The sequence below is a fragment of the Manis javanica genome, chromosome 8 (assembly GCF_040802235.1).
Source record: "Manis javanica isolate MJ-LG chromosome 8, MJ_LKY, whole genome shotgun sequence".
NCBI lineage: Eukaryota > Metazoa > Chordata > Mammalia > Pholidota > Manidae > Manis > Manis javanica.
This window is the reverse complement of record NC_133163.1, coordinates 123,194,000-123,218,243: the sequence shown is the minus strand read 5'-3', so window position 1 is coordinate 123,218,243 and position 24,244 is coordinate 123,194,000. Positions and strand designations below refer to the sequence as shown.

Genomic DNA, 24,244 nt, shown 5'->3' with positions numbered 1-24,244 from the left:
CTGAACCCGGCCACCTGCATCCACGGCCCCGCAGGGCAGGAAACACTGGGTCCAGCTCTGGGCATCTTGAGGGGTGGCAGCAGAAAGTCCAGGAACAAGGCCCCTCCAGGCCTCAGTTTCCCCACCTGTGAGACGAGAGTGGGAACCAAGGGAAGGTGGCACTAGTGGGGGTAGAGGCAACATCCGGAAGGTTCCAAACGGAGCCGAGGCGGCTCTGAGGTGAGCTGGGGCGCGGAGGTGAGGGGGGGGAGGGTGGGACAGATCCCGCGGGCTGGGGCTCACGCAGTTGTGATGTTTTCCCAGAGTTGTATTTTTAGATGGACTACTTTCTCTCCCCTCCCCCTGCCTCCGTAGGAGGAAGACCACAGAAGTAGCTGGCTGTGCTTGTCTGAGCGGTTATATACATAGTGGGCGCAGGCGCTGGCCCCCGGGGCTCATCCCACTCCCTGTTCCCTGGGGCAGGACCGGGGCACGGGGAGGGGGCCCTGCCTCTCGTCCGGCCACCACAGGGCCCGCTCAGCTTCCTCAGGCACGCCCCCTCACCCCAGCACGCGCGTGTGTGCACACAGACACCACCAGCCACCACTGCTCTTGACCGCCTACCCTGACCTAAGTCTCAGGGGTGTCTGAGAGGGCCCAGAGCAATCAGGAAGCCCTACCCAGAGAGGTAATAATAGCACGACTGACTCCCCACAGAGGGACTTACATCCATCATTTTGCTTAACCCTCAAAATTCTCCTATGAGAAGGGAACAATGGCCATTTTACATATGGAGAAACTGAGGCTCAGGGAGACAGAAAAGCCTCCCTGGGCCCCACAGAAATCTAATGACAGAGCCTGCTAGCCCCCTGGCTCCATGGGTAGCACCCATCAGAGGCAGAGCTAGCATCTGCCAGGCCTGGGAAAGCCAGAACAACTGGGATACCTGTGCTGAACAAATGGCTCTCAAAATTCCTGAACATGTGCCAATCGGCTCCCAAGAGAGACATGTGAGCCACCAGGCAGGGTGTGGGGGCAGCCACCCCAACCCCACTCCTGCGCCAACCCATGGCCATTGAGGTTTTGGGTCCAACTGCAGAACTTTATTTTTCCAGTTTCTAAAATTTCTTTTGGTTTTGTGGGTTTTAGCCCAGTGTTCCCATTGGCTAAACACCCAAGGGGAGAATCATGTCTCCCTGCCGAATGTGGGACTCTACTTCCATCTACGTCACCAGAAGATGGGGGCAGGATGAGGACAGAACTCCAAGGTGCCTCACTGGTGACCTTCCTCCCACAGACCCACGTACAGGGTCCGCTCTCTGGGCCTCTCCTCAGTGAACTGCCACTGAGCACTCCCATCTGCCCCATCACAGGGCTCCTGACCCCTCTCAGAGGCCCCTACAGCCCTGGATATAGGTGGAGCAGAGCCTACATCCCTGCAGTGGTTCGCACCACCCCAGTGGGGTGCCGGCCCCTGCCCTGAGGGCAGCCAGCCCTGCCTGACCTGGCCTGGGCACAGCAGTGCCCAAAGAGGAGAGAAGGAAGGACTCAGGTGCAGGGCAGAGGCCACTCCCAGGCAGAAGGGCCCCTGTTCTCCGTGGACTCAGACAGCCAAGCATTGCACAACAAAGAAGGAGCTTGCGGCTGCTGTAGACCGTGCTTGGCTTCTGGATACCCAGTGCACAGGAATGAAGTTGGGCCTTTACCTTACACCATATAGAAAATTAACTCAAAATGGATTAAAGATCTAAACACAAGACCTGAAACTACAAAACTCCTAGAAGAAAACAGCGGGAAAGCTTCATGACATTTGGCGATGATTTGTTGGATATAACACTAAATGCACAGGCAACGAAGTCAAAAATAGGCAAATGGAACTACATCAAACTTAACATCTTCTGCACATCAAGGGAAACAATCAACAGAGTGAAAAGGCAACCTATGGAATGGGAGAAAATTATTTGCAAACCACTTCTCTTATCTCTAATAAGATACAGATATCTCTAATATCCATTAAACACAAAGAATTTCTACAACTCAACACCAAAAACCAATTCATCCATGAAAAATGGGCAAAGGGTTTGAAGACATTTCTCCAAAGAAGATATACAAATAAGGGGAAAAGAGGCCCCTCAAACTAAGCCTCTTCAGAGAGGACCCCCAGGTCAAGGCTGTATCTCCTCCCTTCCCGACCACCTGCCCCCTCGCCCGGCCTGTCCAGCCACGCTGGTGGTGACAGATTCTGCCCCACGGCAAGCACTGCAGGTAGCTCTCTCTGCTGCCTGGCAATGGGATTAACACGCAGCCTGCCAGGAACCCACTCATCACGGCCATGCCGACACCCACCAGCCCAGGGCAGATGGGCAGCACCACAGCCCACCCAGTTCCTAGCTAGATGGGAGCTGGGGGCTGGAGTGAAAGCCCCACCGGCAGACGGCCTTCGGCGGCTCTCACCACCTCACTCCTGCATCTTCCTTCTAGCCTCCAGGGAGGGATCTTAAGAGGCAGCTTCAGCTCCAACTTCGAGATAAGACAGAGCTGATGCGAACCCCACCTCATTCACTCCCTCCCAGCTGTGTGACCCTCCCTGAGACCCCCATTTCTTCATTTGCAATGAATGTCACATTACTGCCTTACCAGCCTTCAGGAGAAGCCAAGGAGATGGTATGTGCCAGATGCCTGGAGCGTAATGGAAGCATAATAAATGGTGGGCCCTTTCCCTTTCTATTGAACCCAGACTGCCTGGGCTCAAATCCTCACTTGAATACTAATAGGCTGTTACTTTAGGAAAGTTACTTAACCTCTCTGTTTTGGTTTCTTCTTCCACAGAAATAGCCTCATGGGTTTTGATGAAAATTAAATAAATGAAGACTTGTAAAATGCCTGGAACAGTCAGGCACTCTGGAAGCCTCAGATGAGCTTCCTGTTTGTACGTTGGTGCTGTCCTATTTCATGGAGCTGTTCTAAGGTCTGGACTTGGCCAAGTATATGCAAGTTTTTAAAAACTGGAGAACCCATCCCCTATACTGTTAGAAGTCCATTCTCTTTAACCCACTTCTGTACAAGGCTTTACAGGGCCCCCATTCCTAGGGAGCCCAGGCAGCCCTGGGAGGGAGGCAGAGAAGACCCCATCCTGGCTCTGAGCAGCTCAGGGGCACACTGGGACCAGAGCTGGGCCATGGGAAGGGGCACAAGGGAGCCCCAAGGGCTGAACGAGGCTCAGGGCGGAGATCCAGGTTGCCAGGCATGGGGAGACCCTGAGAGCCCCGGTGCGGCAGGGGAGTGAGCAGCGCTGCCCCGGGCCTTGCCTTGCCAGTAGGAAGGGGTTTCTCCCAAAGAAGACACGCAAAAAGAGGGAAAAGGAGGAGGCCCTTCAAACCGAGCCTCTAGAGGCAGGAGAATCCCGGGGAAGGGCCTGGGAATGGCAGGGGCACAGGGATCGGGGCTGTGGCCCAGCGCCCACCCCACAGTCCTTGGCCTGTGACTCGGTGTCACCCTCGTGCAGAGAAGGGATCTTCTGACTGCAGCTGGCTAGTCCCCCACCCCAGTCAGGCATCTGACCCCCATCCCCAAATCCTGAGCTGCAGTGGGGGGCAGGAGTGGCCGGACAGACGCAGCCCCTGCCTCGGCCAGCCACAATCTCGAGAGGAGAGCACCGCACGGTTCCTCCTGTCTCCTGAGCTCAGACAGGCCTGGATCCAAGCCTGGCTCCTCAGCCTCCCAGCTGTGTGGCCCTGGGCAAATTACTCAGCCTTACTGAGCCCTGGTTTCATGCACACCCACAGGGCACAGTGAAGGAGGAAATGGATAACAGCTTTAAAACTCATGGCACATAATAGGTACTCAAAACCCCTCTCTGGGCCTCAGTTTCCCCAACTGTAAAATGAAAGGGTTAAAAGAGATGGTCAATGAAGGCCCTTTCACACTAGATGATGCTTCTGGGTTGGGCCCCACCCTGCCCTGGAGGAAGGAGGGGGTGACGCGATCACACCTCGGCTCTGGTACCCACCGCACTGCCCACCAGGTCTGCCTCCCAGGGTGCCCGGGTGCCGAGGGAAGACAATGAGGCGGCACTGAGTCCACCAGGAGGATCCCTGCTCAGCTCCAGCCCAGGACTGCAGGCTCTCTGTCCCCAACAAGTCTTCAACGTGCTCTTCTAACCTCAGGACCCCTGCAGTCAGGAGGACAGCAGCTGCACTGATCCAACCTGACAAGTGTGAGGAAGCCAGCCAAGCGCAATTCCCCCAAAACCTCTCCTCGTGGAAACCTGCTCCTTCTCAGGGACCCTATACTGCTTTACTCCCATGGACAGCAGGGATCTCACAACTGAGCTTTCCCTTTTCACTCTGGCCACCAGGGAGCACAGGGCCAAATAGTCAGCCAATATCAGACTCTTGTGTGTGTCCAAGTTCCAATGCTCCCCCAGGCTATTCCTTCCTATTACATCTTATTTTCCCTGTCCTGGATTATGTCTAGCTTAAAGTTCTCACAAATACTTGATGGAATAAGGTGGGCACAAATATATAAATAATTAACATGTAAAATGGCAAACATCCCCTCCACACACACAGCTGGTTTTCAGGTAATAGAGAACTCAGGGCCTGAATTCTGGATATGGGGAGTGGGTTGGAGGGGTAGGATGAGGCAGCCCCCAGCCCCCTCCTTTTTGACTCCAGGAGCTGGGAGGGCCTGCTCTCATCCTAGAACATCCTAGAACCTTGCTAGTAACAACACTGACAACTATGACTGGCATGAGTGCCTAAGCCGTGAAAGCCTCACTCCTAAGGCAGTGCATGCGCACTCCAGCCGAGCCTCTAACAGCCCTATGAGGTGGGTTCTAGTATCGTTCTCCCTTTTCCAGATGCAGAAACTGAGGCACAGAGAGCTTAGGTAACATGTCAAAGATCACACAGCTGGTAAGTACAAGAATGGGGACTCTTACCAGACCGTCTGAGGCCCTGGCCCAGGTTCTTTTTTTTTTTTTTTTTTAATTAGTTTTATTTTGGTATCATTAATCTACAATTACATGAAGGACATTATGTTTACTAGGCTCCCCCCTTCACCAAGTCCCCCCCACATACCCCTTCACAGTCACTGTCCATCAGCGTAGTAAGATGCTGTAAAATCACTACTTGTCTTCTCTGTGTTGCGCAGCCCTCCCCGTGCCCCCCACACACTATATATGCTAATCGTAAGGCCCCCTTTCTTTTTTCCCACCCTTATCCCTCCATTCCCACCCGTCCTCCCCAGTCCCTTTCCCTTTGGTAACTGTTAGTCCATTCTTGGGTTCTGTGATTCCGCTGCTGTTTTGTTCCTTCAGTTTCCTTTGTTCTTATACTCCACAGATGAGTGAAATCATTTGGTACTTGTCTTTCTCTGCCTGGCTTATTTCACTGAGCATAATACCCTCCAGCTCCATCCATGTTGTTGCAAATGGTAGGATTTGTTTTCTTTTTATGGCTGAATAATATTCCATTGTGTATATGTACCACATCTTCTTTATCCATTTATCTACTGACGGACACTTAGGTTGCTTCCATTTCTTGGCTATTGTAAACAGTGCTGCGATAAACATAGGGGTGCATCTGTCTTTTTCAAACTGGAGTGCTGCATTCTTGGGGTAAATTCCTAGGAGTGGAATTCCTGGGTCAAATGGTATTTCTATTTTGAGCATTTTGACCTGGCCCAGGTTCTTAACAACTACTCACACTACAGACCATTGAAAGGACATCTGACTTGGGTTCAACATGACATCCCGGCCTTGGACAAGAGCCCAGTCTCTGCCTCCAAGCCACCCACGCAGGGGCCAGCCCTGCCTCTGCCTGTGTCTAGACTGGCCCAGGCTCCCCCCTTGCAGCCATGTAGGCAGACACCAGGCCTGGGGTGGGTAGGACGCATTTACTCCACAGCAGGCAAAGGGGATCATCGGACACTCTGGGGTTAGCAGGGCAGAGAGATAGAGGCCAGACTTTGCCACCAGAGCGGCCTGGCTCCCTCTGAGCTTCAGCTTCCACGCTGGCAACATGGCAGCAGTAAGAGCCCACCTGGCCCGCAGAAGGGCTGGGGCAGGCTCCTGGCTCCTTAGTGCCTGAGGGGCTCTCCCGGGGGTCACCCACCAAGCACAAGCAGAGCTGGATCCCACCAGGCCACGCCCCTTGGGGCGGAATCCTGCCCCACAACCGCCCAGCTGTGTGACCTTGTGTTGGTCACAACACCCCGCTGGCCTCAATTTCCTCAACAGAATAACAGAATATCCTTACCCATGCTTGGTGTACAGTGTCATCGAGGCTACTTATTTTTATTATCCCAGGGCACATTCCAGCCCTCCTTCCCAGCAGGCTGGCTGGGTGAGAGGCTGGACAGAATCATGAGAGGCAGGTGCAGGAGAAGAGGCCAGGGCCCGGGTACCAGGCTCCTATACAGAAGCTGCCCCGGGGGACCAGTGCTGCAGGAGGTGGCAGAGAGCCGCCCCACCTCCCTAGTTTCCCAGAGAACTTTCTGCTGAAATCGAGAGCGGGCCTCGGCACAGTCACACATGCACATGCATGCACACCCATGACGACCTGTGACCACTGCAGCTGCCCCCAGTCCTGGTGCCTGCAGCTGCCCTCCCTGGAACATAGGACACAGGTGGCTTCGATCCCAGCTCTGCCCGTTCTGTGACTTGGGCCAACTCCCCTTCCCTCTGTTTTTCACTTGCAAACAGGGATAGGAATTTCCCTATCCTGTATGAGGAATAAATGATAAACGTCAGAGCCTGTGCACGGTGCACGGTGCCCGGCACACGGCATGTGCCTGTCCCTTCTGCTTCCCTTCTCTCCCCTTGCCCCTCGCCTCTCCCTGCCAGGCCTTTCTGCCCAGCCTGGGAGTTACTGCTGCCGCCTCCCTGAGCCCCATTACAGCAGCTCCCCTCTTCCCTCATGACTTGAGACTTCACCCACCTCCACCCTGGCGGCTGAGAGCACCGGTCACCAAAGCAGGGACATGCGGTCCCCAACCTCACACCCAGCAGGGCGCCTGCAGCCCTTAGCGACTGACGCCCAGAGGAAGAGGGCAGAAGAGGAGCTGGAGCTGCTGCCCGCACCACAGCCGCAGGGCCTGGAGGGCTGCGGCCTGAGCACCGGTGCTTCAGCCCCACCTGGCCCTGCTGCCCTCCCCACAACCCACGGGAGCAATAGGCCGCCAGCCCTGGTGGTAGGAACAGCCCCACCGGCGGGGCACTCGCCTCGTTCGTGCTTCGTGCGCATCACCTCATCTAATCTTCCCAACACCCCCATGAGGACGTGACTGTTGTGGTCCATTTTGCAGATGAGGAGATTGAAACACAAAGAGATTTCAAAATTTACTCAAAGTCACACCGTTCACTGTGGTGACAATATGAACCTAGCTCAGAACTTGAGTTCTTAATCCTATGCTTTTCTGCTAAGTCCACCCCTGGCACCTCAGCAAAAAAACCTTAGCAGCTACTTATTTTTACTATAAAAGGGGAAGGGAAAGGGGAGAGAACGATGGGGTCTCCCTTCTGGGCTGGGCTGACTGAAATGGAAAGCAGACCAGCACAGAAGTGCTTAAAGCAGAGATACTCTGACCTTTCAAAGCTAAAAATTAAGTAAGGCCCTACGTACAGGCTGCCCCTTAGGGCCCAGGCCTCACACGCAGCCCCACCATTCCCTTGGGTTAGGAATCAGGGCACTCCCAGTGTGGATCGGCGCCCCAGACCCACTTGAGAGGTCAGGCCGGTGAACCCCAGCAGCAGTGAGGGGGCGGGTGGGGGCCCGGCAAGCCCTCCCATCAGGCCTCCTGGGTCGGGCTGAGGGGGCCCTTCTGGAGCAGCCCTCACACTTCTGGTCCCCTCAGAGGGGTGTCCGCCCTTTGGTGCCCATGCGTGGCTTTGCCTGGGGCAGAGCATCCCGACAAGGCCGCCCGAACCACTGAGGGAGCCTTGGGGCTCCTCCTCCTTTCCTCTAGCAGATGCCGTTGTAACCATGGCTCCCAGATTTGCATGTCACCTCCCCACAAGCTCCCCGTGGCCCCTACAGGCTCCGATCCAGCACAGGCTTCTTCTAATCCAAAGATTTCAAGGTGCCATCCATGAATCATGAATGATTGAACCATGTCGGATGTCACACATCAGGGTGGACGGGATGACGGCCCTTCAGCTCATTCCGGTCAGCCTTGTGGATTTGGAGCAGACTCCTCCTAACTCTACCCCAGAACAGCACCCTGGCCACTAAGCCCTGGTTCCGTGTGGGCTCCAGGCCTCCCACCCTCCTGCCTGTCTCCACCCCTTCGTGTAGTGCGGTGGCCACCCCACACTGCCTCAACCCCTCCGTGTCTAGGACAAGCACCTGGAGCTCGCTCGCGCCGAACCAGATGGGGCTGGGACCCCTTGGCCACCCAGGAACAACAAGCTGGAGAGGACCGCTGAGGGCGGTCACTGCAAGGTAGCTTCTAAGAGAGGACAGACTCTGAGCACGCACAAACGCAGTGTGCAGGCATGGAGGAAAGGGAAGTGGGTCATGTCTAGGAAGGGCAGATGTGCCCCAAGGAGGGCACCCAAGGGACCAGCCAGCAGCTCCATCTTGCAGCCCTGCTGACTATGGTTTTTTGGTCCCCTGACTTGATGTGGCCTCACACCATGGCTTCTCTAGAGGGAAGACCTCAGCTCCTGGGGAACTGGCCAGGGGACATGGTGGCCAAGACTGTGGTCTTCAACCATGTCTCTTCCCTTGGAGGCCATGTGCAGGGTAAAGGGGAGTGATGATGGGTAGACTGTGCGACCCGAGAGGGGACCCAGGCCAAATCCTACATCAGCCTCCAGGGTCCTTGTCCACCTCTCAGCCTCCATGTCCCCACCTCTAGGAAGCAAACAAACTACTCCCTCTCATGAGTTATTAAGATCAATGAGCTAATTAAAGTATGAAAAAGGTTTCCTGTAGATATAAAAGAGGTGATCAGCCATGGCAAGTTAATAACAATTAATAGCCCCCTCCTTACTCCAGGCAGTCTGCCTGGATTGGGTCCAGTGGACACAGTTTCTCCTCATTAGAATGCAGGAAAGCTGTGCTGGCCTTTGCAGAGGCATCTGAGCTGCTAAGGGCTGTGCTTCTCTGTTCCCCAGAGTCCTGCACACTCTTCCCTATAACCAGTCCCACCCCATGCCAGGCCCAAGGCTCTGCACAAACAGAACTCAGTCCATGCAGCAAATAACTGATGTGGATTTTAGCATTTATTGAGTACCCCCAGTGTGCCAGGCTCTGTACTTGGCCTTCACCACACAACAACCAGAAGATACATGGGGAGGAGCCCTCTTCTACAGATGAAGAAATGCGGGGGTGTGGGTCACACTGCCAGCCGTGAGGTCAGAGCTCCAGCTCCGCGTCTCAGTCAGCCCCCGTGTAGCAGAGCTCGGCCTGACAAGGGTGGAGAGCCGGGGAGCCCCACCCTTAGGTGCCCACTGCTTCCCACCAGCTGCTGCTGCAGGCGTAGGAGGTGGTGCTGCCTCCCTACTTCACACCCCTCCGCTCCCCACTAACTCCGCAGACACACTGAGGCCCCCTGATGGGAATTAGAGCCAGAGTCCTCCCGGAAAGCAGCCACTCAGCAAAGCCTCCTTGGAACTAAGGTCTGATGGGACACCAGAAGCCGAGGGGAGGAAAAACCGCACACAGCACAGACGATGCCGCGTCTGACCCCCAAGACCTGCTTGGGCTCGCCCTGCCGCCCCTCACAGGACCATGTCCCCCAGAGGCTGACGCATCACAGAGCACACCAGGCCCCCAAGGCCAAGGCTGACCACTCGGAGCCCCTGCACTCAACCCCACAGGCAGGCTCACCGTAACTGAGTGGCCCACGGACCTGCCCCCTGCTGAACAAGAGGCCTTCAAGGTCCCTAAGCCTCAGTCTTGGCTGGGGCTTGGACCAGCACCCCCAAAACCCCAAAAGCCACTCCCAGGGACCCCCAACACCTATAAACCTCACACAGCCAGATCAAGGAGCCCCCTCCTCCTTTCTTCCCCAAAAAATGATCCCCAAACCTTCTCACCCCCTTCTTCACCCTGCGACCCAACAGCGCACCCAGGAGCATGGCTGGAGGAGGCCAAAGGTGGGCTCCAGAAGGTGGGAGGGGAGAAAGAGGGCGAGTCGGCGAGGGGGCTGTGACCCTGGGACCCGCCCTGCCCTGTGCCCAGCCATACCATCCACCAGCCCCGGCACTGGCCGCTTACCTCTCGGGGCCACGCGGGCTCTGGGGCTCTTCAGTGGACACCTGCAGAGACACAACAGGGAAGGGGTGAGATGACCCTGCAGACTCCTTGCCCGCAGGACCCATCCTGCAGTCACCCCACCCTCCACCCGCCCAAGCCTCTGGCCAAAGCCCTGGCGCAGATGGCACAGGAGGAGACCTAGACCCAGCCCTCCGGGAGCAGCTAGACATCCTTAGGGTGCCAGGCTCGCTCCACGGGATCAGAATGCACTTCCTCTACAGCAGATGCAGGGGCTGCGGCCAGCTGGGGAGAGCCTGCCGGAGGGACAAAGTGACCTGCAGGCCCAGAGCTCCAGGTGGGCCTGAGGGACGAGCACACCAGACCAGGAGAGTAGCTGCCCCCGCCCACGGCACCTGCCCACGGCAGGAGTCAGCAGTTCTCTGGACCCTGGACACACGGCACTGAACCTCAAATTCTCCCTCCTGGGCCAGATGTGGTGTCCAGAGGGAAACATCCTCTCCGTCACCTCTGACTGGGAACTTGACCTGGGTCATCTCAGCTTTGCCACTGGCTCACCCCATGACCCTGGGCCAGCCCTTTTCCCCTCCCTGTGCCTTGAGTTCCCCATCAGTCCAGCAGGCACATCAGAGGCACCTGAGGGCGCACGGAAACACAGCTTGCTGGGCTCACCCCACAGTTTCTGATTCAGCAGGTCTGGAGGTGGGGCTTGAGAATGTGCATTTCCAGCAAGCTCCCAGGTGAGGCTGATGCTGGCATCTGGGGATCACACTTTGAGAATCCCTGGTCTAAATGGGTCCAGCATGCAAGGCACATAGCCTACACCGTCGAGGAGTCCACAGGCTAACTGAGGAGACTACACACGCATGCACACACTCACACGCACATGCACTCACATGATACACACATTCACACACAGTGATTCAAAGCAGCCACAGTAGGAAATGTGGCTTCTAACCACTACGAAGATTTGATAGGAGGGAGCTGTGAGCTGGTGTAGTCATGCAAGACTTCAGATGCAGACCTAAACGACCATTTTTACATATTGTAGTCTTATTATTATGCAGATAATACATGAAAGCTTTCTCTTGTTCACAGCTTCAGCTACACATATCTGTCGAATAAACACACTCACTCCTGGCTGTCTCTTCAAAGGCCCTGAATGCTGTCTCTTCGGAGACCTTCCCTTGTCCATACACAACGACAACAATCATCACTGCTTAACTCATTGAGCCCCTACCACGTGCCAGACACTGCACTGAGGCTTTATGTATTAACCCCTTTAATTTTCATAGCAACCCCCTAAAATGGGTGCTGTGGTCAGCCTAACTGAAGATGAGGGGGCCAAAGCGCAGAGTGGCGGTACTCTGCCCACGAACACTCGGCTAGGGGGGCTGAGCCAGTCACGGGCGGGGTCTGCGCTCCTAGGAGAGCTGTGGTTGAATTCTCCGTGGGGCTACATCGAGGAACTCCACATGTGGGCACACCCTCACCTATTTAACCAGACGCCCCACTCCAGATGAGTTCCTAGGGGTTTCTTATTTTTATTTTAAACACTGCTGGAAAAAGACATCCTGCCTCTCTGTGCACATCTTCGAGTATTTCTAAGGGGTGTACACATTTTAAATTTTGGTGTGCACTGCCAAATTGTCCTCCAAAAATGCCTGGCTGGCCATTGTCCCCGATGAACACCTACTTAAGAACAGTTCCTCCTTACTGAGTACCTACTATGCCCCAGATTCAGTCCCATCTCCATCTAGTAAAGAGCCTATCAATACGCCTCAGTATTGGGGAGAAAGAATCCTCGATTCCACATGCCCGCCCATTTTTCTGTTCCCTTTTACGGCAGAACTCAAGGGCTGTCTCTGCTCAGGGTCTCAGTCTCCGTGGCCTCACATCCCATCTCCCTCATTCCCTCTCTAGTTGGGCTTCCATCCCCACCGTTCCACAAAACTGCTCTTTTCAAGGTTCCCAGAGACCTCAGTTTAGCCAAACCCAGTGATCACTCTCTGGCACTGCTGACCGCTTCCTCGGTAGGAAAACACTTAATCCGTGCGCTCCCAGGGCTCTGCCTTTCCTGATTGTCCTCCCGTGCCTTCCTCCCTTCTGACCTGCCTCCCTCTCAACAGCTGAAGCCCCGGGGCTCATGCGGCTCTCTTTTCTCTCCTGTCTATACATTCCCTAGCTGGTGTCACCTGGTCATGTGGCTTTAAATCCCAGCCATACCCCCAGATCTCTCTCTTGCACCCCAGCTCTCTCCTGAGTGCCAGTTGCACACACCCAGGGGCCTCTCTGTCATCTCCACTTGCCCACCCAACAAACCCGTCCAAACCAGAACTCGCGCTACATCTCCCTCAGCCTCGAGTCCTCTTTCTCTCTCAGCCTACCTGCGCACAAGCCATCAGCAAACCCTGTCAATCCAACCCCCAGGACACATCCGGACCCTGCCAGCTTCTCCCGCTGAGGCTCCTCCTGCCCTCCCCAGCCCTGCCTAGATGCTGCGGCGGCTGCTGCCCTGCTGGGCTCCCTGCTCCCCACCCCAACCCCAGACTGTCACCAGCGGCCAGAAGATGATACAATCGGATCCTGTCGCTGCCCTGCCACAGGCAAGGAATTCCAGCAGCAGAGAGTATCAAGTCCAGACTCTTCGAAGCTCGGTCACTGCTCAGAACTCACCTGGCACCATGTCCCACCCCCACCCCATCCCACACTGGCCGGTCTCAGGGGCTCAGTCTTTGAGATCCATCTCCCGAATGCTCTTCCCCCAGACTCCCCTATCACCCCATTCAAATGGAACCTCCTTGACCCTACCTGGTCACCCTAGGTCAGATGCCCCTATGCTCCACCCCAGCCTCTTCCATGGTTCATAGTGTTTATCCCTAGCAACATTATCTGGCTCATTTGTGTCCTTGTTTCTTATGTCTCCTTATCATAACACAAACTCTATAAGGCAGGGGAGGGACCACGTCTGTCTTATTTGGCTCTGTATCCACTTCTATACCGTGTGCAGTGCTGGGCCCATGAACACGCTCAGTAAACATCTGTGAAATGAATGAATGACCAGGCAGAGCCAGCTCTATCTGGTTACAAAGCCTATGCTCCTGCTCCCCACACGGACTGCCTCCCATATGAATAAGTGGGAAGGAGCCAGGGGGCACCCCCAGCAGGACAGGGTCCTCCGGATGCAGGCAGGGTGGTAAGCACAAGGCTGGGATGAGGCCCGCTGGAGCAGCCGCTCAGCACCGGGGAGCAGTGGGGCCTGAGGCCTCCCTGGGTGCCAGGCCCAGCAGCCCCTGCCCCAGGGGGGCCTGGGGCTCCCACACCTGCCAACCTATCCCATTCAAGAGGGAAGCTTGGGGGGCAGCAGGCAACTGAGTGCAACATCCTGGCAGGGGGCCAGGATGACTGCCAACAGCTGGCACTGCTGCCAGGCAGCCAAGTAATCGTGTTAGCCAGCGGAAATTGGTCCAGGGAGTTTTTTCCTTCACCTCCCGTTTTCTTTCTCTTCCCTTCCCCCCTCTAAGCTGCAAGACTTGAAGATTGATCTTTGCCTGAAACGGAGGAGATAACTCGATGTAATGAACTCCACTGTCTCTCTTGCTGTTCGGAGCTTTTAAAAAATTTAGAAGGGCTGGGGACAACAAAGCTTCTCCTCAGGGCCCCCTGGCACTGCTCCCCCTCCCCTGGAAGACCCTCCCCCTTCCAAGACCCTCTCCCAACTCTCCATCCGCTTCCTTCCCCCTTCTTTTTCCCCTGGGATGTCTTAATGGAAAAAAGGTTAAAAATATCCCCTTTCTCTCGCAGGTTTTAAAAATAATTTCACTGAGGTCAGGGCTGGATCCACCAATCACCCTGCCTCCCACGGTCCCCCCTCCATGGCCGCCCCCAGTGCCCAGAGTCACCAGCCAGCCTAGGGGTGACAAGCTGGCTCAGTCCACCTGCTCTCAAAGCATTTCCAAGGGAGCTAGTGAGGCCCAGCCGCCCACAGAGGCACTGCCAGAGAGGGCTTTTGTTCCAACAGAAAGCTCTTTCAAGAGCCGCCTAATGACACACAAAGGGGGCACAGCTCTGGACGGGACCCAGGCTTTGCCCCTACCTCACCAGAGATCCATGACTCCCCGCCATCGGCCCCACCCTCCCCCGGTGCTCCTGGGCTCTGTGCCTCTGAGTGTGTCCACATATGCAACCAACATTTAGTAAGCACCTACTCTGTGCCAGGCACTGGGCTGGGAGCTAGGGACAGAGGGGATAACCAGACTCTACCAATTCTGTCCTCAGTGGCCTTAAAGCCTGGCGGGCAATCAATGGTCACAGCAGGGTGGGTGGGTGGGACGTACAAACTGGGATGAGTGCTTTAGAGGAATCCTGAGAGCATGAACAAGTCAGGAAGAACTTCCCGGAGAAGTGTCCTTGGGGCAGAGATCTGCAAAACAAGTAGATGGCTGGGCAGGGGGTGTGGGCGGAGGGCTCCAGGCATTATGGGAGGGTCTGCTCTTAAGAACAGGCCACCCAATCCAGGGCCTCTCCCCCAGGGTTCCCTGCCTGCAGAGGGAGAACAGATCCTAGGACTGGCATTCAGGGCCCTTCCTAGCCTGACCTCTGCCATCCCCTTCGAGACACAGCTCAAATCTAGCCTCACCAGCTCTCGGGCAGGAGTTGGTGCTGTCTTTGGGCTCCCACGCCAGCACAGACCACAGCAGCCTGCTGCTGGATGGTGCAGGCACCCCTGCCCACACAGGCCATGCTGAACCGTCTCTGTTACCCATTCAGAGCCCTGCTCAGAGCCAGAAGTAGGTGCCAGTAAGAAGGCGGCAACTGAGGACATCAGAATGCTTAGAGCCCGATCAGTAAGGGCTGCAGGCATCAGAGGGGGTCCGGAGCGGCAGGGACAGAGGCTCAGTGAGGACCTGAAGGGGTGGGCATCCAAACCCTGAGGCTCACCTAGGCCGATCTCTAACCTGTAGCCAAGAAGTCACAGTGGAGGGGGGGAAACCGAGGCTCAGGGGGAGCAGCAGCTTCTGCTAGGCCATGTAGCCGGGCTACGGGGAGGGCAGATGATGTTCAAGGGCAGCTGCTGCCTCCCTCGCGGCCACGGGCAGTCCCCGCCGCAGCACTCCCCGCCCGCAGGAAGCACTCAGGGGCCGGAGGTCAGGAAGCATCCACATCACATGGTGAACAGAAGGGGACCAGGAGCCGGGACTGGAAAGGCCCGAACCTGGGCCAGGCAGGCAACAGAGGCCTGAAGTGGTTCTGCAAGAAGGAGACGTTTGCGGGGCCGGCTTTCCTGAGCAAAGCCCCAGCAGTGCCGTCTCAGATTTGCTTCTTTGCCCCCCAGGGCTTCTCTGGGCTGCGGAGAACGTGGGTCTGCCCAGCCCAGCCAGAGACTCGAAGGAACCAACCTACTTCCCGCCCACATGGCCCCAAGGGGCTGTTCTGGGAAACTCCTGGAACCTGACCTGGCCAGTCTCAACTTTTCTGTCCTTTCCTTGTAGGCCCTGAGGACTCACCCCCTCCCAGGGCCCTTGGGTCAACGGCACAGCAGAGACTAAGGGCTCTTGACTGGGAAGGTCCTTGACTACCTGTCCCCAGATCCTCGGCCTAGACCCTAGCAGCCCCCACAGTGGCCCTGGAAACAGAGCCTCTCCATGCGGGAGGAGCAGGCCACAGGCCCCACAGACTACACTACCCCAGGGACCATCACTGCCAGCAGGAGACGGAACGGCCCCAGCCTGACCTTGCGGCTCTGTAAGCAAGAGGCTTCCCACCTCAGCTCCCCCAGTGTGGCCCCTGGGGCTGCGGGCTCTGCAGGCAGCAGGGGCGGCTGGAGGGAGAGGAGACCGAGTGTGACCGGCCCGCCCCCATGTTGGGGGCTGAAGCCTCAGTCCGCATGCAGATCGGGGAAACCTTGCCCAGAATGTCCAAAGACAAGGTTTCCCAAACCTGGGCTGAACCCAGAAAGAAGAGAGGCCAAGAAGACATCAGGGTTCAGATTGAGGGGGGCAGAGTCTGATAAGGGAGAGGGGTGCGGAGGGACTCGGTCCACATCCAGTGGGCAGAGCCTTGATGTCGGACAGCAGCTCCGTGAGCTGATCCAGGCAGAGGACTGGGGCCTGCAGCTTGGCAAAACGGGACACTGGAGAGGGGCGCTGCCCCCGGGGAGCTGACCGACCCGGCTGAGCCCCGAGCCCAGCTGAGGCCAGGGCAGAGAAGCTGCCGGGGTATGGAGTTGAATATTCTCTCCTGAGCCTTTGAGCAGGATGGCCCCACCACCTGGCCTCCCAACCAAGGCCGGCCCAAGCTGCCCCACCTGTCCCTACACCTTCTCCTCGCTTCCTCTGGGGGCAGCCACAGCAGAGCCAACCGTCCAGGTGTCTGGCGTAGCAGCTCACCTACCCTCCCCGCATCCCCTCTTACAGAGGGGGAAATCAAGGCTGGGGAGAACTCACAGAGACCCTCACTCTAACAATGAGAAAAACTGGATGATCTGCAAAATCATAACTTTTATTCGGCCCACTGGAGAGCTGAGGTCACGAGGCAGCCAGGGGAGCCACACTGCACAGGATGCCAAGGTGCTCCGAGGAGAGCAGGGCACTCCGGCGCTGCGGGCAAGGGCGCTGCCTCACAGCAGGCGAGCAGGAAGCAGCTGCAGGTGTAGGGGGTCTTGGGGGCTGTGGGGGGGCCAGAGTGACCATCTAGATCCTGGGAGTCTCAGACACAAGGTGGGGGGTGCGGGGGGCACCCTCACTGCCAGCCTGTTCCCATGGGTGCCCACAACACTCACAAGAAAGGGTGGAGAGAGAATGAAGAAAGACCCTCAGTGACACACAGGCAGAACACCCAGCCCACCACCCCAACCCTTCTGGTGGGGAAGGTGGGAGGGGTCATGCTTGTCAGAAAGGGCATGGAGAGGTGGGGAGCACAACTCTCCTGGCCAGCCTGCTGCCACGGCTCCCCTGCCTAACCCCCACATCCTTCAGAACCCCCCAGCCTCCCCTGCCAGGAGGGATCTCACTGGGGGCTCTGGGCAACCCGTTCTCTCTGGGCTACTCCCCTCCTTCCCTCCATGAGTCATGTCCCAAGACCCACAGGGTAGCGCGGCGTGCGAGTGGGCCTGCGGGGAGCCCCAGGGCTCAGGGGGAGGACAGAGAGCTCATCTGTAACAGGAGGAGCAAAACCCCCTCCCCCAAGGTGGAGCTGAGGGGCTGAGAGGGCAGATTCCTGCGGGGCTTGCTGGCCTCAGGCTTGTGGTCCTTGTTGAGGAGCCCGAGGCTAAGAGGGTTGCAGGGTTTGCCCTGTTCCCTCTGAGCACAAAGTGAGAGATGATTTTCTTTTTCTTTTCTGTCCTCCAAGAACCTTTAGACAGTCAAATTACAGATCGATATAAAAGCAAAGGCAAAGACTTCAAGTTGGGGAATTATTCTCGTCTCAACAAGCAAGCAGAGAGGACAGAGGAACGCATGAGGGAGGCTGAAGATTTGCGGTGACTGGGGACAGGGGACAGAGTGGAATGAAGAGCCCCCAGGCTGAGGCCTGCTCCTGGGGAGGAGCAGCAAGCCGGGCAGCTGGCTGGGCCTTGCAAGGGCTGAAAGGAAGCCTGTAGTGGGAGCCAGGGTGGGGTCCCCCAGTCAGGCACCAGGTGGAAGTCTGAGATCTTGTGCAGCGAGCACCGGGAGCCCCAGGAGCAGCCGGGGAGGCCTGCCCGGCCTTGAGTTATCTGGCCAGCCAATTAACAAGTACTTTTTGAGCACCTACTATATACCAGGCCCTGAGTGTCCTCAGCGAAGCAGACGTGGTCCTGCCCACAAAGGGCCTCAGAGGAGAACACATAATAGGCAGAACCTGCTCCAACACTTTCTTAAAGGAGGCCTTGAAAACGCTGTACATCAGGCACCTCTGGCAGACACCAGGAATGCCCAGAGTAGAGGTAAGAGTAAGGGTTTGGAATTAAATAGATCCTGCACTTTCATCACAAGATATGTGTCCGTGGGCAAGTCTCCCAGTCTCTCTGAGCCTCAGAAAGAATAACAATAGCAGCCTTTAGTAAACAATTACTATATATTCAGAATTGTTCTAGAACTCTACATATATAAACTCAATACAGCAACACTATGAGGTTAGGTTCTATTAGTGCCCCACCTGTCTTGGAGATGACCAAGACACAGAGAGGTTCAGTGCCTTGCCCAAGGTTACTCAGCTAGTAAGTGGTGCGGCCAGCAGGGCAGCCTGGCTTCAGAGCCTGTATCCTTAACCCTGCCCCATGGTCAAAAATCCGTCCCCAACAGAGGCCTTCAGCACTGTTGCGGGCATCCCACGACAATCTAGAATCACTGCCACCCCAACCTGTCTCAGCCCACTGAAGTGTTACTCACTCTCTGAACAATCTGTGCGGTGAAAGCTGAGGACGCCCCTCAGGATGTGGGGATAAGGCTCAGAAAGATAAAACGGCTTATTCCAAAGTCACTCAGCTGGCTGGGCAGAACCTGCCATATACAACATGTGTCGAGCAGGGATAGATGTGTGTGTATTGTGTGAATGGAGGCTAGTGGGGGCCGCCTGATGGCTCCTCAGCCACTGGAGAAGTACGCAGAGCACATGGGCCTGAAGATCAGTCAGTTGGTCAACAAGCAGTGCCCGGGCACCCTCTGAAAGGAGCATGGGGGTAAGTGAGGGAACACCTCCACTTTGTTTCATGGTCTCCCATCCCTCTTTCAGCCTCAAGGCTGAAAGCACCTACCTGCTCAGCTCTCCACCTGTCCAATTCCTGCCAAGCTATTCTTTTCCAGGTCCAGTACTACCACCTCTTCCAAGAAGCCAGCCCTGATTGCACCTCTTAGAGCACCCTAAACCCCACACAGTCTGTGTGGGGACTAAAGCAGACCTGGAGGGCAGAATTGCCCCCATGCCATATGGATAAAGGGCGGTCAGGTACAGGAGTATGGCTGGTAGGGAGGGGACCCCTGCCCGGAAGATAACAAGGCACCCTAACCTGCAGTAGCCGCAGGCAGGAGCTGGCTGTGCGTGCTGGCAGCAAAGCTGGCATGATGGATGACACCATTCAGGAAGAAATAAATCCTGGGGCTCTTGCGCCAGGTGAGCTGGGGGTATATCCATCTTGAACGTGCTGGCCACAGCAGAGGGCAGCACATACATCTGCCTCCCGCCCCCTCCAGCTCCTTGGGCTCTAGGAACACCCCCTCCCCCAGGTTCAGCCCCTCCCCAGGCGTTCCAAGAATCAGGGCTGGGGGTGTGCTGAAGGGGTCCGGAGAGAAGCTGGCCAAGACCAAAACTCCCATGGCACAGGTGGGAAGGCTGAGGCCAGAGAGAGCAGGGCCGCACCCAAGGTCATACAGGGGGCCAGCTTCAGAACCTGGACCGGCCCTCACCAGGCCTCTGCCCCAGTCCGCGCTCTCTCCGGGGGCCTCTCCACACCCTCTCTGCCTTCAGGCTCTGTGAGCCCTCAGAGAGGGGTCCCCAGCCATGCCCACCCCAGGCCCGGGACTGCTCCTGCAGAGCACCAGTCCCAGACCCCCCTGTCACCCTGTCCCCGCCCCCCCGCTACCGCTGACAACATGGCTGTGCCCCCTGGTAGAAGTGAGAGGACGAGGGCACACAACGAGTCAGGACAGGTGCACAGGCAAGCCTTGGGGTCTGCATTAATGACCAGATAAGACCCATCCCTGGAGACTCGTCCCAAGGACGGGACTCCCACATTTTGTTCCCCAGTTTAATCACTCCCCCTGTGCATCTGTTAATTATCCCGTGCTTGGCGAAGCCTAGCTTCCTAGAAGAGCAGAGGTCAGGCTGGCCCGCCTGCGTCAGAATGCCCGCCAATTCCCAGGCCACTCTCCCACGGAGCCCATGAGCCGGTGTGCTCAGAACAAATCCCTCAATCAAATTAACGAGATGCCGGCCTGCCTGTGAGCAGAGCCCCGGAGCTGTGGGGGAGGGGCGGGAGGAGGGCCAGGGAAGGGGTTGCGCACGGTGATGCGGGAGCCAGGCAGCCCCGCGGCTGCATCTCCCCGCAGCTGCCACCACACCTGAAATGTCACCATTAAAGGGACACATCATTCCATTGGGGTTCAGAGGCATTGGAGTCTCCCATTAAAGTGAAAATATGCCGAAGAGAAATGCACCCTCAGACAGTTCCCACCTCCACACATCAGCAGAGGGAGTGGGAGAGAAGGGGCAGGCCTGAGCACCTATGTGCCAGGCACTGGTGGTGACACGAAGGCTCAGGGCCCAAGTGGTGGGTGGAGGTCACTCAGCGCACGGGTAGCAGAGCTGGAACCTGAACGCAGGCGGAGCCAGGCCCGAGGCGAGCTCTCTCCTTCCACACCACCGAGACGGGGGCTGCGGCTGTTGCCCTGAGCCTCGCTCTGTCAAGATGAGCCGCTGCCCAGCACCATCGGCTCTGCAAGACCACAGGGCGCAGCTTCGCTGGGGCCCAGGAGATGTGGAAACCCGGTTTCAACACCGTCCTGAGACAGGCACTCTGCTCTCCTAATGAATCACTATTTCTCACACTCAGGACACGCCACCCCCCAGCCACATCACTGAGCCACCAGATTTGACCACTGAGGAAAGAGAACCGTCTTTGGAATCAGATGACCCAAATTCTAATCATGTCCCTTAACCTCTCTGAGCCTCTGGGTGCAGCCACCCCCTTGGCCTCCTGCACAGCCTAGGCCTCTAGGAGGGCTTGGGCCCGGAGGGCAGAAAAGGGGGAGCACAGGAGGAAGCGATGCGCGCAGAAAGGCCAGCTCCCTGCCCCGGCCTACCCCCAGCACCCCCAGCCCCAGCCTCATTTCCTCTGGCGCTCTTGGAGGGAGGCGTGGGCTGAGCATGACCTGCTGACCCGCTCTGGGGCTCCCCTGAGGCCCCGTCCTTAGGCCCACGCAGTCCCCTGGGTGGAGCCCCAGTGCACTGCCCTCTGCAAGTCCGTCTGTGGGCCCTACGCCCCCCGAAGCTCTTCCTCTGCGCCCTCACTCAGCCCCCCACACCCTGGCCTCATGGCCCAGAAGGCAGAACAGAGGCTCAGCAGGGGCTGCAGGTGCCCAGGATCCCCGCAGGACAACACAGCCTGGAACTGAAGTCTCTGACCTCTGACCTTGTTCCTCCAGGGCTGCCATTCACAAGGCACCTACGCCAGTCTCGTCTGGGGTCCCTCCTTAGAAGTACCTCTTCTTCGCCCCCTCCCACAGCTGCTGCACAGGCCTCCTCATTGCTGCCCAGTGGGGCTGCTCCAGTGCCTCTGGGCTCCTGCCACAGGCCACCCTCCACCCACCGCACACCACCAGGCCCCCAGCCATCACCAAGGGGTCATCTGAGAAAAAGGACAGAGGCCCAGTCACTTACTAGCCATCAAGATGGTCAAAGTTTCTCTCTGCCAAGGGACTGTCTGGGAGCATCTGGAGAGGCTGAAACCCAAAGAAGTGGCCCGTCTGGGGGTTGGTTCGGGAAGTCAGAAGGGTAGAGGGACAAGCTATTAGTAAGCACAGGCTGTGGGGCAGGCCTGCCCTAATTTAATCGCCCGACAGCCTGGGGAGGGTCACATGATGCACACTTTACAGACGGGAGGTGAAGCCCTCTAAGGCGAAGGCACATGGCTTGATGGGATTTGAACCCGGGTCTGCCTAAGTCTGATCCTGACTCTGAAACTCTCTCCATTGCTCCCCCAACCCCCACCCAGGTGCCAAGTACACACAAGTGGGTGAACTAACTGCCCCGGAGGCAGAGCTGGGGCCATCGCCCAGCTTCCACGCAGGGCAGCCTTGCCACTGACCCTTTTTCCTCCTCGCTCTCGGGCTCAACAACCAGCCCTCGGGCCCCAGGGTGGGGGGCGCCTGCCGCCTTCCTGTAGGGCTGCCTCCCTCTCCCGTCTCTCTCCACTCTCACTAGCAAATGAGTAAGAAGAATAAAATTACAGTTTGGCTACACAAGACATGGAATTAGCAGTATTAAATATAAATAGCTATTAAAAGTGCCTTATAATTAAACTCATTTTCCAGTTATTTGTTTTACACACACACACCCGCCCACACATGTGCACACACGCACGCGCTCCCATCAGCTCCGCACGGAGTGGGTGTCAGGGCCCCAGCTGCTAAGCAGCCCCCTCCCCGCTGTCGCCTCTTCGGAGTTCCAGGGTCGGCCTCTCTCCCCGCTCCGGCCCTGCCTGCAGCCCATCCACCCAGCCCTCCTCCAGAAGAATGGGAACTGCCGTTGACTGCCACTCCGTGAGCTGACCCTACTGCGACCAGACCCTTGATACCCATCACCTCCTTTATTCCTCCCAAAGATTTTTTTTCATTCAATAAATATTTGTTGAGCTCCAAGCACTTAACATGCAGTCTCATTCCACACACTGACCCTCTTTTCCCCGTGAAACAAGTATTAGTGGAGTACCTACTATATGCCAGGGCCTGGCAAGTGTTCACAATACTCCGGCCAACTCCGCCCTTGTGGAATCCAGCCCAAAGAAAGCCCAGAGCCAGAGACGGGCCAGGCAACGGGGAAGATGCAGATGCCACCTGAGTGGGGGTGAAGAAGAGGTTAGGAGGGCCAGGGAAGCCTGGAGGGGCTGTGTTTAGAGAGAGTCTCCCCACTGTGAGCTCCCTGAGGGCCCAACCACATCCCATCACCTCTGTGTCCAGGGCAAAAGGAAGGGTACAGAGTAGACACATCATGCATGATCGTCAGCCTAAACTGCCCTACGCTGGGTCCAAAGTGAGCCCCGTCTCGGCTCCGAGCCCACTCTCATGCTATGCCTTCAAGAGGCCCCTTTTCCTCCCAGGCTTCAATTTCTTTCTCTGTAAAATGAGAGTAAACTTAAGCCTCTCTACCTAAAGAAAAGGAGTGATTGCATGTAGAGAGGTCTGAGCCGGGCCTGGCACATAGTAGGTGCTCAGTGAGGGTTAGGCTTCCTTCATGATTCCCGTCATCACTACAACTACTGCTGCCACTATTACCCACTCCACCTGTGGAGTCAAAGAACCACGGATATGAAAGAACTCAGAAAAAGCCTCGTAGAAATGGGAAGGGGTGTGGGAAGGGGCACAGCGCAAGCCTAGGGTGCGAAGGCTCACACGGGGAAGGAATACCTCCAGCTGGTCCCCAGAGGGCTTCCTAGAGGAAGAGCCAAGGCTTCGGGCCTCTCCATGCCAGCTGCCTCTCCTCTGCTCAGGTGGCCTGATCTTCAGCCCCTTCACATCAGGCCATGTAGGAAGACACCAGCCACACAGCCTGGACTCTAAGGAGGGAGCATGTAAAAAGCTTTAGCCTTCGAGTCCAGCCATTCAACTGGCCCCACCGCCTCCTGAGCCCTGGGAGAGGTGTGAGAATAAGTCCCCATCCTTCCAAGTGCCCAGATGGCTGGGAGGCGGGACACACGGCCAAAGATGAACAAGGTCTTAGGCGGCACCAAGGTAAGGGCACGACTCCAAGGGGCGAACCATGAGGCCACTGACTTTTCTAAGTCCCTCTATGCCTGAAGCACTCTGCCCCATTATCTCACTCGAGCAGAATAGCTGCCCTCCCCCATCATAGATATGACCATGGCCCCATTCTTCAACGGAGGTGAAACCCAGAGAGGTCAAATGTGACTTGCCCCAGGTCATGGGACCTATAAGTGGCAGAGCTGAGGACAGAGCCCAGATCTATGTGATCTAAGGCCTTTCCCTAACGGACGCTGCCCCTGAACCAGGAGGGCCTTGCTGGGGGACACAGGGCCGTGGAGACAGCACCCCTGGGAAGCTTTGCATGCATGCCTTGCCCTCTCTGGCCTCTCTTGTCTTCCTGTTGCCACCCTCAAGGTGGACTGCCCACCCCACTGGGTCCCTGCAGAGCCCCCACCCACACTCGGCCAGCCCTAGGAGCACAGCAGGAAAGATTTTTCGCCCTCAAAGTAGGCAGCTGAGCTAATTAGCAGAGACTCCATTCTTCCCTCATTGAGGACATTATTTTATTATCCAAATTCAAACACAGCCCCCTGGCGTCCAGCAAACATACTCAGGCAGCTGGTTAAAGCAGCGCAAATCGACAGG

The 24,244-nt window shown here is 56.9% G+C and overlaps 1 protein-coding gene across 12 annotated transcripts in view; it reads right to left on the bottom strand.

Annotated features, from left to right (window-relative positions):
- LINGO1 (leucine rich repeat and Ig domain containing 1) overlaps window positions 1–24,244 on the bottom strand; it is a 291,038-nt gene that overhangs the window by 200,498 nt on the left and 66,296 nt on the right. For 8 of the 12 annotated variants that reach the window (XR_012120813.1, XR_005059054.2, XR_005059055.2 and 5 more), the window contains exons 3-5: window positions 23,303–23,451; window positions 22,612–22,732; window positions 10,206–10,246 (exon numbers count right to left, since the gene is read on the bottom strand). The gene's annotated coding sequence lies outside the window, so the exon portion shown is untranslated. Of the gene's footprint in view, window positions 1–10,205; window positions 10,247–22,607; window positions 22,733–23,302; window positions 23,452–24,244 lie in introns of all 12 variants that reach the window. The other 4 variants (XM_073212207.1, XM_037010204.2, XM_037010201.2 and 1 more) reach the window with 3 other exon arrangements.